Source organism: Argopecten irradians, chromosome 2 (genome assembly GCF_041381155.1).
Source record: "Argopecten irradians isolate NY chromosome 2, Ai_NY, whole genome shotgun sequence".
NCBI classification, from domain to species: Eukaryota; Metazoa; Mollusca; class Bivalvia; order Pectinida; family Pectinidae; genus Argopecten; species Argopecten irradians.
Genome location: NC_091135.1, coordinates 68790693 through 68803968, shown reverse-complemented (window position 1 = coordinate 68803968; position 13276 = coordinate 68790693).

The window sequence follows — 13276 nt, the reverse complement described above, 5'->3', positions numbered from 1 at the left end:
TAGAAGGATTCACGAGTAGCACAAAGGTCGACATGGTTACTGAAAGATTCACGAGTAGCACAAAGGTCGACATGGTTATAGAAGGATTCACGAGTAGCACAAAGGTCGACATGGTTACTGAAGGATTCATGAGTAGCACAAAGGTCGACATGGTTACTGAAGGATTCACGAGTAGCACAAAGGTCGACATGGTTATAGAAGGATTCACGAGTAGCACAAAGGTCGACATGGTTACTGAAGGATTCACGAGTAGCACAAAGGTCGACATGGTTACTGAAGGATTCATGAGTAGCACAAAGGTCGACATGGTTACTGAAGGATTCATGAGTAGCACAAAGGTCGACATGGTTACTGAAGGATTCATGAGTAGCACAAAGGTCGACATGGTTATTGAAGGATTCATAAGTAGCACAATGGTCGACATGGTTATAGAAGGATTCACGAGTAGCACAAAGGTCGACATGGTTACTGAAAGATTCACGAGTAGCACAAAGGTCGACTTGGTTATAGAAGGATTCACGAGTAGCACAAAGGTCGACATGGTTACTGAAAGATTCACGAGTAGCACAAAGGTCGACATGGTTATAGAAGGATTCACGAGTAGCACAAAGGTCGACATGGTTATAGAAGGATTCACGAGTAGCACAAAGGTCGACATGGTTACTGAAGGATTCATGAGTAGCACAAAGGTCGACATGGTTACTGAAAGATTCATGAATAGCACAAAGGTCGACATGGTTACTGAAGGATTCACGAGTAGCACAAAGGTCGACATGGTTACTGAAGGATTCACGAGTAGCACAAAGGTCGACATGGTTACTGAAGGATTCATGAGTAGCACAAAGGTCGACATGGTTACTGAAAGATTCACGAGTAGCACAAAGGTCGACATGGTTATAGAAGGATTCACGAGTAGCACAAAGGTCGACATGGTTACTGAAAGATTCATGAGTAGCACAAAGGTCGACATGGTTACTGAAGGATTCATGAGTAGCACAAAGGTCGACATGGTTACTGAAGGATTCACGAGTAGCACAAAGGTCGACATGGTTACTGAAGGATTCATGAGTAGCACAAAGGTCGACATGGTTACTGAAGGATTCATGAGTAGCACAAAGGTCGACATGGTTACTGAAGGATTCATGAGTAGCACAAAGGTCGACATGGTTACTGAAGGATTCATGATAGCACAAAGTCGACATGGTTAGAACAAAGTAGCACAAAGGTCGACATGGTTACTGAAGGATTCATAAGTAGCACAAAGGTCGACATGGTTATAGAAGGATTCACGAGTAGCACAAAGGTCGACATGGTTACTGAAGGATTCATGAGTAGCACAAAGGTCGACATGGTTATAGAAGGATTCACGAGTAGCACAAAGGTCGACATGGTTATAGAAGGATTCACGAGTAGCACAAAGGTCGACATGGTTATAGAAGGATTCACGAGTAGCACAAAGGTCGACATGGTTACTGAAGGATTCATGAGTAGCACAAAGGTCGACATGGTTATAGAAGGATTCACGAAGTCACGAGTAGCACAAAGGTCGACATGGTTATAGAAGGATTCACGAGTAGCACAAAGGTCGACATGGTTATAGAAGGATTCACGAGTAGCACAAAGGTCGACATGGTTATAGAAGGATTCACGAGTAGCACAAAGGTCGACATGGTTACTGAAGGATTCATGAGTAGCACAAAGGTCGACATGGTTACTGAAGGATTCATGAGTAGCACAAAGGTCGACATGGTTACTGAAGGATTCACGAGTAGCACAAAGGTCGACATGGTTACTGAAGGATTCATGAGTAGCACAAAGGTCGACATGGTTACTGAAGGATTCATGAGTAGCACAAAGGTCGACATGGTTATAGAAGGATTCACGAGTAGCACAAAGGTCGACATGGTTACTGAAAGATTCATAAGTAGCACAAAGGTCGACATGGTTATAGAAGGATTCACGAGTAGCACAAAGGTCGACATGGTTACTGAAGGATTCACGAGTAGCACAAAGGTCGACATGGTTATAGAAGGATTCACGAGTAGCACAAAGGTCGACATGGTTACTGAAGGATTCATGAGTAGCACAAAGGTCGACATGGTTACTGAAGGATTCATGAATAGCACAAAGGTCGACATGGTTACTGAAAGATTCACGAGTAGCACAAAGGTCGACATGGTTACTGAAGGATTCATAAGTAGCACAAAGGTCGACATGGTTACTGAAGGATTCATGAGTAGCACAAAGGTCGACATGGTTACTGAAGGATTCATAAGTAGCACAAAGTTCGACATGGTTACTGAAGGATTCATGAGTAGCACAAAGGTCGACAAAGTTACTGAAGGACACATGAGCAGCACAAAGGTCGACATGGTTACTGAAGGATTCATAAGTAGCACAAAGGTCGACATGGTTACTGAAGGATTCACGAGTAGCACAAAGGTCGACATGGTTACTGAAGGATTCATGAGTAGCACAAAGGTCGACATGGTTACTGAAGGATTCATGAGTAGCACAAAGGTCGACATGGTTATTGAAGGATTCATAAGTAGCACAAAGGTCGACATGGTTATAGAAGGATTCACGAGTAGCACAAAGGTCGACATGGTTACTGAAGGATTCACGAGTAGCACAAAGGTCGACATGGTTACTGAAGGATTCATGAGTAGCACAAAGGTCGACATGGTTATAGAAGGATTCACGAGTAGCACAAAGGTCGACATGGTTATAGAAGGATTCACGAGTAGCACAAAGGTCGACATGGTTATAGAAGGATTCACGAGTAGCACAAAGGTCGACATGGTTATAGAAGGATTCATAAGTAGCACAAAGGTCGACATGGTTATAGAAGGATTCACGAGTAGCACAAAGGTCGACATGGTTACTGAAAGATTCATGAGTAGCACAAAGGTCGACATGGTTATAGAAGGATTCACGAGTAGCACAAAGGTCGACATGGTTATAGAAGGATTCACGAGTAGCACAAAGGTCGACATGGTTACTGAAGGATTCATGAGTAGCACAAAGGTCGACATGGTTACTGAAGGATTCACGAGTAGCACAAAGGTCGACATGGTTACTGAAGGATTCATGAGTAGCACAAAGGTCGACATGGTTACTGAAGGATTCATGAGTAGCACAAAGGTCGACATGGTTACTGAAGGATTCATGAGTAGCACAAAGGTCGACATGGTTACTGAAGGATTCATGAGTAGCACAAAGGTCGACATGGTTACTGAAGGATTCATAAGTAGCACAAAGGTCGACATGGTTACTGAAGGATTCATGAGTAGCACAAAGGGGGTCGACATGGTTACTGAAAGATTCACGAGGTTACATACTGAAGGATTCATGAGTAGCACAAAGGTCGACATGGTTATAGAAGGATTCACGAGTAGCACAAAGGTCGACATGGTTATAGAAGGATTCACGAGTAGCACAAAGGTCGACATGGTTATAGAAGGATTCACGAGTAGCACAAAGGTCGACATGGTTATAGAAGGATTCACGAGTAGCACAAAGGTCGACATGGTTATAGAAGGATTCACGAGTAGCACAAAGGTCGACATGGTTATAGAAGGATTCACGAGTAGCACAAAGGTCGACATGGTTATAGAAGGATTCACGAGTAGCACAAAGGTCGACATGGTTACTGAAGGATTCATGAGTAGCACAAAGGTCGACATGGTTACTGAAGGATTCATGAGTAGCACAAAGGTCGACATGGTTACTGAAGGATTCATGAGTAGCACAAAGGTCGACATGTTTAAAGGATTCACGAGTAGCACAAAGGTCGACATGGTTATAGAAGGATTCACGAGTAGCACAAAGGTCGACATGGTTACTGAAGGATTCATGAGTAGCACAAAGGTCGACATGGTTACTGAAGGACAGATGAGTAGCACAAAGGTCGACATGGTTATAGAAGGATTCACGAGTAGCACAAAGGTCGACATGGTTACTGAAGGATTCATGAGTAGCACAAAGGTCGACATGGTTACTGAAGGATTCATGAGTAGCACAAAGGTCGACATGGTTACTGAAGGATTCATGAGTAGCACAAAGGTCGACATGGTTACTGAAGGATTCATGAGTAGCACAAAGGTCGACATGGTTATAGAAGGATTCACGAGTAGCACAAAGGTCGACATGGTTATAGAAGGATTCACGAGTAGCACAAAGGTCGACATGGTTATAGAAGGATTCACGAGTAGCACAAAGGTCGACATGGTTATAGAAGGATTCACGAGTAGCACAAAGGTCGACATGGTTACTGAAGGATTCATGAGTAGCACAAAGGTCGACATGGTTACTGAAGGATTCATGAGTAGCACAAAGGTCGACATGGTTACTGAAAGATTCATGAGTAGCACAAAGGTCGACATGGTTACTGAAGGATTCATGAGTAGCACAAAGGTCGACATGGTTACTGAAGGATTCATGAGTAGCACAAAGGTCGACATGGTTATAGAAGGATTCATGAGTAGCACAAAGGTCGACATGGTTACTGAAAGGATTCATGAGTAGCACAAAGGTCGACATGGTTACTGAAGGATTCACGAGTAGCACAAAGGTCGACATGGTTATGAAGGATTCACGAGTAGCACAAAGGTCGACATGGTTACTGAAGGATTCACGAGTAGCACAAAGGTCGACATGGTTACTGAAGGATTCATAAGTAGCACAAAGGTCGACATGGTTACTGAAAGATTCACGAGTAGCACAAAGGTCGACATGGTTACTGAAGGATTCACGAGTAGCACAAAGGTCGACATGGTTATAGAAGGATTCACGAGTAGCACAAAGGTCGACATGGTTACTGAAGGATTCACGAGTAGCACAAAGGTCGACATGGTTATAGAAGGATTCACGAGTAGCACAAAGGTCGACATGGTTACTGAAGGACACATGAGTAGCACAAAGGTCGACATGGTTATTGAAGGATTCATAAGTAGCACAAAGGTCGACATGGTTATAGAAGGATTCACGAGTAGCACAAAGGTCGACATGGTTATAGAAGGATTCACGAGTAGCACAAAGGTCGACATGGTTATAGAAGGATTCACGAGTAGCACAAAGGTCGACATGGTTACTGAAGGATTCACGAGTAGCACAAAGGTCGACATGGTTATAGAAGGATTCACGAGTAGCACAAAGGTCGACATGGTTACTGAAGGATTCATGAGTAGCACAAAGGTCGACATGGTTACTGAAGGATTCATGAGTAGCACAAAGGTCGACATGGTTATAGAAGGATTCATGAGTAGCACAAAGGTCGACATGGTTACTGAAGGATTCATGAGTAGCACAAAGGTCGACATGGTTACTGAAGGATTCATGAGTAGCACAAAGGTCGACATGGTTACTGAAGGATTCACGAGTAGCACAAAGGTCGACATGGTTATAGAAGGATTCACGAGTAGCACAAAGGTCGACATGGTTATAGAAGGATTCACGAGTAGCACAAAGGTCGACATGGTTACTGAAAGATTCATGAGTAGCACAAAGGTCGACATGGTTATAGAAGGATTCACGAGTAGCACAAAGGTCGACATGGTTATAGAAGGATTCACGAGTAGCACAAAGGTCGACATGGTTATAGAAGGATTCACGAGTAGCACAAAGGTCGACATGGTTACTGAAGGATTCATGAGTAGCACAAAGGTCGACATGGTTACTGAAGGATTCATGAGTAGCACAAAGGTCGACATGGTTACTGAAAGATTCATGAATAGCACAAAGGTGGTCGACATGGTTACTGAAAGATTCACGAGTAGCACAAAGGTCGACATGGTTATAGAAGGATTCACGAGTAGCACAAAGGTCGACATGGTTACTGAAGGATTCACGAGTAGCACAAAGGTCGACATGGTTACTGAAGGATTCATGAATAGCACAAAGGTGGTCGACATGGTTACTGAAAGATTCACGAGTAGCACAAAGGTCGAAATGGTTACTGAAGGATTCATAAGTAGCACAAAGGTCGACATGGTTACTGAAGGATTCATGAGTAGCACAAAGGTCGACATGGTTACTGAAGGATTCATGAGTAGCACAAAGGTCGACATGGTTATAGAAGGATTCACGAGTAGCACAAAGGTCGACATGGTTACTGAAGGATTCACGAGTAGCACAAAGGTCGACATGGTTACTGAAAGATTCATGAGTAGCACAAAGGTCGACATGGTTATAGAAGGATTCACGAGTAGCACAAAGGTCGACATGGTTATAGAAGGATTCACGAGTAGCACAAAGGTCGACATGGTTATAGAAGGATTCACGAGTAGCACAAAGGTCGACATGGTTATAGAAGGATTCACGAGTAGCACAAAGGTCGACATGGTTATAGAAGGATTCACGAGTAGCACAAAGGTCGACATGGTTACTGAAGGATTCATGAGTAGCACAAAGGTCGACATGGTTATAGAAGGATTCATGAGTAGCACAAAGGTCGACATGGTTACTGAAGGATTCATGAGTAGCACAAAGGTCGACATGGTTACTGAAGGATTCACGAGTAGCACAAAGGTCGACATGGATTCTGAAGGACATGAGTAGCACAAAGGTCGACATGGTTACTGAAGGATTCATGAGTAGCACAAAGGTCGACATGGTTATAGAAGGATTCACGAGTAGCACAAAGGTCGACATGGTTACTGAAGGATTCATGAGTAGCACAAAGGTCGACATGGTTATAGAAGGATTCACGAGTAGCACAAAGGTCGACATGGTTATAGAAGGATTCACGAGTAGCACAAAGGTCGACATGGTTACTGAAGGATTCATGAGTAGCACAAAGGTCGACATGGTTATAGAAGGATTCACGAGTAGCACAAAGGTCGACATGGTTATAGAAGGATTCACGAGTAGCACAAAGGTCGACATGGTTACTGAAGGATTCACGAGTAGCACAAAGGTCGACATGGTTACTGAAGGATTCATGAGTAGCACAAAGGTCGACATGGTTACTGAAGGATTCATGAGTAGCACAAAGGTCGACATGGTTACTGAAGGATTCACGAGTAGCACAAAGGTCGACATGGTTACTGAAGGATTCACGAGTAGCACAAAGGTCGACATGGTTACTGAAGGATTCATGAGTAGCACAAAGGTCGACATGGTTATAGAAGGATTCACGAGTAGCACAAAGGTCGACATGGTTACTGAAGGATTCACGAGTAGCACAAAGGTCGACATGGTTATAGAAGGATTCACGAGTAGCACAAAGGTCGACATGGTTACTGAAGGATTCACGAGTAGCACAAAGGTCGACATGGTTACTGAAGGATTCATGAGTAGCACAAAGGTCGACATGGTTACTGAAGGATTCATGAGTAGCACAAAGGTCGACATGGTTACTGAAGGATTCATGAGTAGCACAAAGGTCGACATGGTTATTGAAGGATTCATAAGTAGCACAAAGGTCGACATGGTTATAGAAGGATTCACGAGTAGCACAAAGGTCGACATGGTTACTGAAGGATTCATGAGTAGCACAAAGGTCGACATGGTTATAGAAGGATTCACGAGTAGCACAAAGGTCGACATGGTTATAGAAGGATTCACGAGTAGCACAAAGGTCGACATGGTTATAGAAGGATTCACGAGTAGCACAAAGGTCGACATGGTTATAGAAGGATTCACGAGTAGCACAAAGGTCGACATGGTTATAGAAGGATTCACGAGTAGCACAAAGGTCGACATGGTTATAGAAGGATTCACGAGTAGCACAAAGGTCGACATGGTTACTGAAGGATTCATGAGTAGCACAAAGGTCGACATGGTTACTGAAGGATTCACGAGTAGCACAAAGGTCGACATGGTTACTGAAGGATTCATGAGTAGCACAAAGGTCGACATGGTTACTGAAGGATTCATGAATAGCACAAAGGTGGTCGACATGGTTACTGAAAGATTCACGAGTAGCACAAAGGTCGAAATGGTTACTGAAGGATTCATAAGTAGCACAAAGGTCGACATGGTTACTGAAGGATTCATGAGTAGCACAAAGGTCGACATGGTTACTGAAAGATTCACGAGTAGCACAAAGGTCGACATGGTTATAGAAGGATTCACGAGTAGCACAAAGGTCGACATGGTTACTGAAGGATTCATGAGTAGCACAAAGGTCGACATGGTTATAGAAGGATTCATGAGTAGCACAAAGGTCGACATGGTTATAGAAGGATTCACGAGTAGCACAAAGGTCGACATGGTTATAGAAGGATTCACGAGTAGCACAAAGGTCGACATGGTTATAGAAGGATTCATTCACGAGTAGCACAAAGGTCGACATGGTTATAGAAGGATTCACGAGTAGCACAAAGGTCGACATGGTTACTGAAGGATTCATGAGTAGCACAAAGGTCGACATGGTTACTGAAGGATTCACGAGTAGCACAAAGGTCGACATGGTTACTGAAGGATTCACGAGTAGCACAAAGGTCGACATGGTTACTGAAGGATTCATGAGTAGCACAAAGGTCGACATGGTTACTGAAGAATTCATGAGTAGCACAAAGGTCGACATGGTTACTGAAGGACACATGAGTAGCACAAAGGTCGACATGGTTATTGAAGGATTCATAAGTAGCACAAAGGTCGACATGGTTATAGAAGGATTCACGAGTAGCACAAAGGTCGACATGGTTACTGAAAGATTCATGAGTAGCACAAAGGTCGACATGGTTATAGAAGGATTCACGAGTAGCACAAAGGTCGACATGGTTATAGAAGGATTCACGAGTAGCACAAAGGTCGACATGGTTATAGAAGGATTCACGAGTAGCACAAAGGTCGACATGGTTACTGAAAGATTCACGAGTAGCACAAAGGTCGACATGGTTATAGAAGGATTCACGAGTAGCACAAAGGTCGACATGGTTATAGAAGGATTCATGAGTAGCACAAAGGTCGACATGGTTACTGAAGGATTCATGAGTAGCACAAAGGTCGACATGGTTACTGAAGGATTCATGAGTAGCACAAAGGTCGACATGGTTACTGAAGGATTCATGAGTAGCACAAAGGTCGACATGGTTATGAAGGATTCACGAGTAGCACAAAGGTCGACATGGTTATAAAGGATTCAAGAGTAGCACAAAGGTCGACATGGTTATAGAAGGATTCACGAGTAGCACAAAGGTCGACATGGTTATAGAAGGATTCACGAGTAGCACAAAGGTCGACATGGTTATAGAAGGATTCACGAGTAGCACAAAGGTCGACATGGTTATAGAAGGATTCACGAGTAGCACAAAGGTCGACATGGTTATAGAAGGATTCACGAGTAGCACAAAGGTCGACATGGTTATAGAAGGATTCACGAGTAGCACAAAGGTCGACATGGTTATAGAAGGATTCACGAGTAGCACAAAGGTCGACATGGTTACTGAAGGATTCATGAGTAGCACAAAGGTCGACATGGTTACTGAAGGATTCATGAGTAGCACAAAGGTCGACATGGTTACTGAAGGATTCATGAGTAGCACAAAGGTCGACATGGTTATTGAAGGATTCACGAGTAGCACAAAGGTCGACATGGTTACTGAAGGATTCACGAGTAGCACAAAGGTCGACATGGTTACTGAAAGATTCATGAGTAGCACAAAGGTCGACATGGTTATAGAAGGATTCATAAGTAGCACAAAGGTCGACATGGTTACTGAAGGATTCACGAGTAGCACAAAGGTCGACATGGTTACTGAAGGATTCACGAGTAGCACAAAGGTCGACATGGTTATAGAAGGATTCACGAGTAGCACAAAGGTCGACATGGTTACTGAAGGATTCATGAGTAGCACAAAGGTCGACATGGTTATGAAGGATTCACGAGTAGCACAAAGGTCGACATGGTTACTGAAGGATTCATAGTAGCACAAAGGTCGACATGGTTACTGAAGATTCATGAGTAGCACAAAGGTCGACATGGTTATGAAGATTCACAGTAGCACAAAGGTCGACATGGTTATGAAGGATTCACGAGTAGCACAAAGGTCGACATGGTTACAGAAGGATTCATGAGTAGCACAAAGGTCGACATGGTTACTGAAGGATTCACGAGTAGCACAAAGGTCGACATGGTTTTAGAAGGATTCACGAGTAGCACAAAGGTCGACATGGTTATAGAAGGATTCACGAGTAGCACAAAGGTCGACATGGTTACTGAAGGATTCACGAGTAGCACAAAGGTCGACATGGTTACTGAAGGATTCATGAGTAGCACAAAGGTCGACATGGTTATAGAAGGATTCATGAGTAGCACAAAGGTCGACATGGTTACTGAAGGATTCATGAGTAGCACAAAGGTCGACATGGTTATAGAAGGATTCACGAGTAGCACAAAGGTCGACATGGTTATAGAAGGATTCACGAGTAGCACAAAGGTCGACATGGTTATAGAAGGATTCACGAGTAGCACAAAGGTCGACATGGTTACTGAAGGATTCACGAGTAGCACAAAGGTCGACATGGTTATAGAAGGATTCACGAGTAGCACAAAGGTCGACATGGTTATAGAAGGATTCACGAGTAGCACAAAGGTCGACATGGTTACTGAAGGATTCATGAGTAGCACAAAGGTCGACATGGTTATAGAAGGATTCACGAGTAGCACAAAGGTCGACATGGTTATAGAAGGATTCACGAGTAGCACAAAGGTCGACATGGTTACTGAAGGATTCATGAATAGCACAAAGGTCGACATGGTTACTGAAGGATTCACGAGTAGCACAAAGGTCGACATGGTTACTGAAGGATTCATGAGTAGCACAAAGGTCGACATGGTTACTGAAGGATTCATGAGTAGCACAAAGGTCGACATGGTTACTGAAGGATTCACGAGTAGCACAAAGGTCGACATGGTTACTGAAGGATTCATGAGTAGCACAAAGGTCGACATGGTTACTGAAGGATTCATGAGTAGCACAAAGGTCGACATGGTTACTGAAGGATTCATGAGTAGCACAAAGGTCGACATGGTTACTGAAGGATTCATGAGTAGCACAAAGGTCGACATGGTTACTGAAGGATTCACGAGTAGCACAAAGGTCGACATGGTTATAGAAGGATTCACGAGTAGCACAAAGGTCGACATGGTTACTGAAGGATTCATGAGTAGCACAAAGGTCGACATGGTTATAGAAGGATTCACGAGTAGCACAAAGGTCGACATGGTTATAGAAGGATTCACGAGTAGCACAAAGGTCGACATGGTTATAGAAGGATTCACGAGTAGCACAAAGGTCGACATGGTTATAGAAGGACTCACGAGTAGCACAAAGGTCGACATGGTTACTGAATTACAAATGAGTAGCACAAAGGTCGACATGGTTATTGAAGGATTCATGAGTAGCACAAAGGTCGACATGGTTACTGAAGGATTCATGAGTAGCACAAAGGTCGACATGGTTATAGAAGGATTCACGAGTAGCACAAAAGTCGACATGGTTATAGAAGGATTCATGAGTAGCACAAAGGTCGACATGGTTACTGAAGGATTCATGAGTAGCACAAAGGTCGACATGGTTACTGAAGGATTCATGAGTAGCACAAAGGTCGACATGGTTATAGAAGGATTCACGAGTAGCACAAAGGTCGACATGGTTATAGAAGGATTCATGAGTAGCACAAAGGTCGACATGGTTATTGAAGGATTCATGAGTAGCACAAAGGTCGACATGGTTATAGAAGGATTCACGAGTAGCACAAAGGTCGACATGGTTACTGAAGGATTCATGAGTAGCACAAAGGTCGACATGGTTACTGAAGGACATATGAGTAGCACAAAGGTCGACACGGTTATTGAAGGATTCATAATTAGCACAATGGTCGACATGGTTATAGAAGGATTCACGAGTAGCACAAAGGTCGACATGGTTACTGAAGGACACATGAGTAGCACAAAGGTCGACATGGTTATAGAAGGATTCATAAGTAGCACAAAGGTCGACATGGTTATAGAAGGATTCACGAGTAGCACAAAGGTCGACATGGTTACTGAAGGATTCATAAGTAGCACAAAGGTCGACATGGTTATAGAAGGATTCACGAGTAGCACAAAGGTCGACATGGTTACTGAAGGATTCATGAGTAGCACAAAGGTCGACATGGTTACTGAAGGATTCATGAGTAGCACAAAGGTCGACATGGTTATAGAAGGATTCACGAGTAGCACAAAGGTCGACATGGTTATAGAAGGATTCACGAGTAGCACAAAGGTCGACATGGTTATAGAAGGATTCATGAGTAGCACAAAGGTCGACATGGTTATAGAAGGATTCACGAGTAGCACAAAGGTCGACATGGTTATAGAAGGATTCACGAGTAGCACAAAGGTCGACATGGTTATAGAAGGATTCACGAGTAGCACAAAGGTCGACATGGTTATAGAAGGATTCATGAGTAGCACAAAGGTCGACATGGTTACTGAAGGATTCATGAGTAGCACAAAGGTCGACATGGTTACTGAAGGATTCATGAGTAGCACAAAGGTCGACATGGTTACTGAAGGATTCATGAGTAGCACAAAGGTCGACATGGTTACTGAAGGATTCACGAGTAGCACAAAGGTCGACATGGTTACTGAAGGATTCATGAGTAGCACAAAGGTCGACATGGTTACTGAAGGATTCATGAGTAGCACAAAGGTCGACATGGTTATGAAGGATTCATGAGTAGCACAAAGGTCGACATGGTTACTGAAGGATTCTGAGTAGCACAAAGGTCGACATGGTTACTGAAGGATTCATGAGTAGCACAAAGGTCGACATGGTTATAGAAGGATTCACAAGTAGCACAAAGGTCGACATGGTTACTGAAGGATTCACGAGTAGCACAAAGGTCGACATGGTTACTGAAAGATTCATGAGTAGCACAAAGGTCGACATGGTTATTGAAGGATTCATAAGTAGCACAAAGGTCGACATGGTTACTGAAGGATTCATGAGTAGCACAAAGGTCGACATGGTTATAGAAGGATTCACGAGTAGCACAAAGGTCGACATGGTTATAGAAGGATTCACGAGTAGCACAAAGGTCGACATGGTTATAGAAGGATTCACGAGTAGCACAAAGGTCGACATGGTTACTAGAAGGATTCACGAGTAGCACAAAGGTCGACATGGTTATAGAAGGATTCATGAGTAGCACAAAGGTCGACATGGTTATAGAAGGATTCATGAGTAGCACAAAGGTCGACATGGTTACTGAAGGATTCACGAGTAGCACAAAGGTCGACATGGTTACTGAAGGATTCATGAGTAGCACAAAGGTCGAC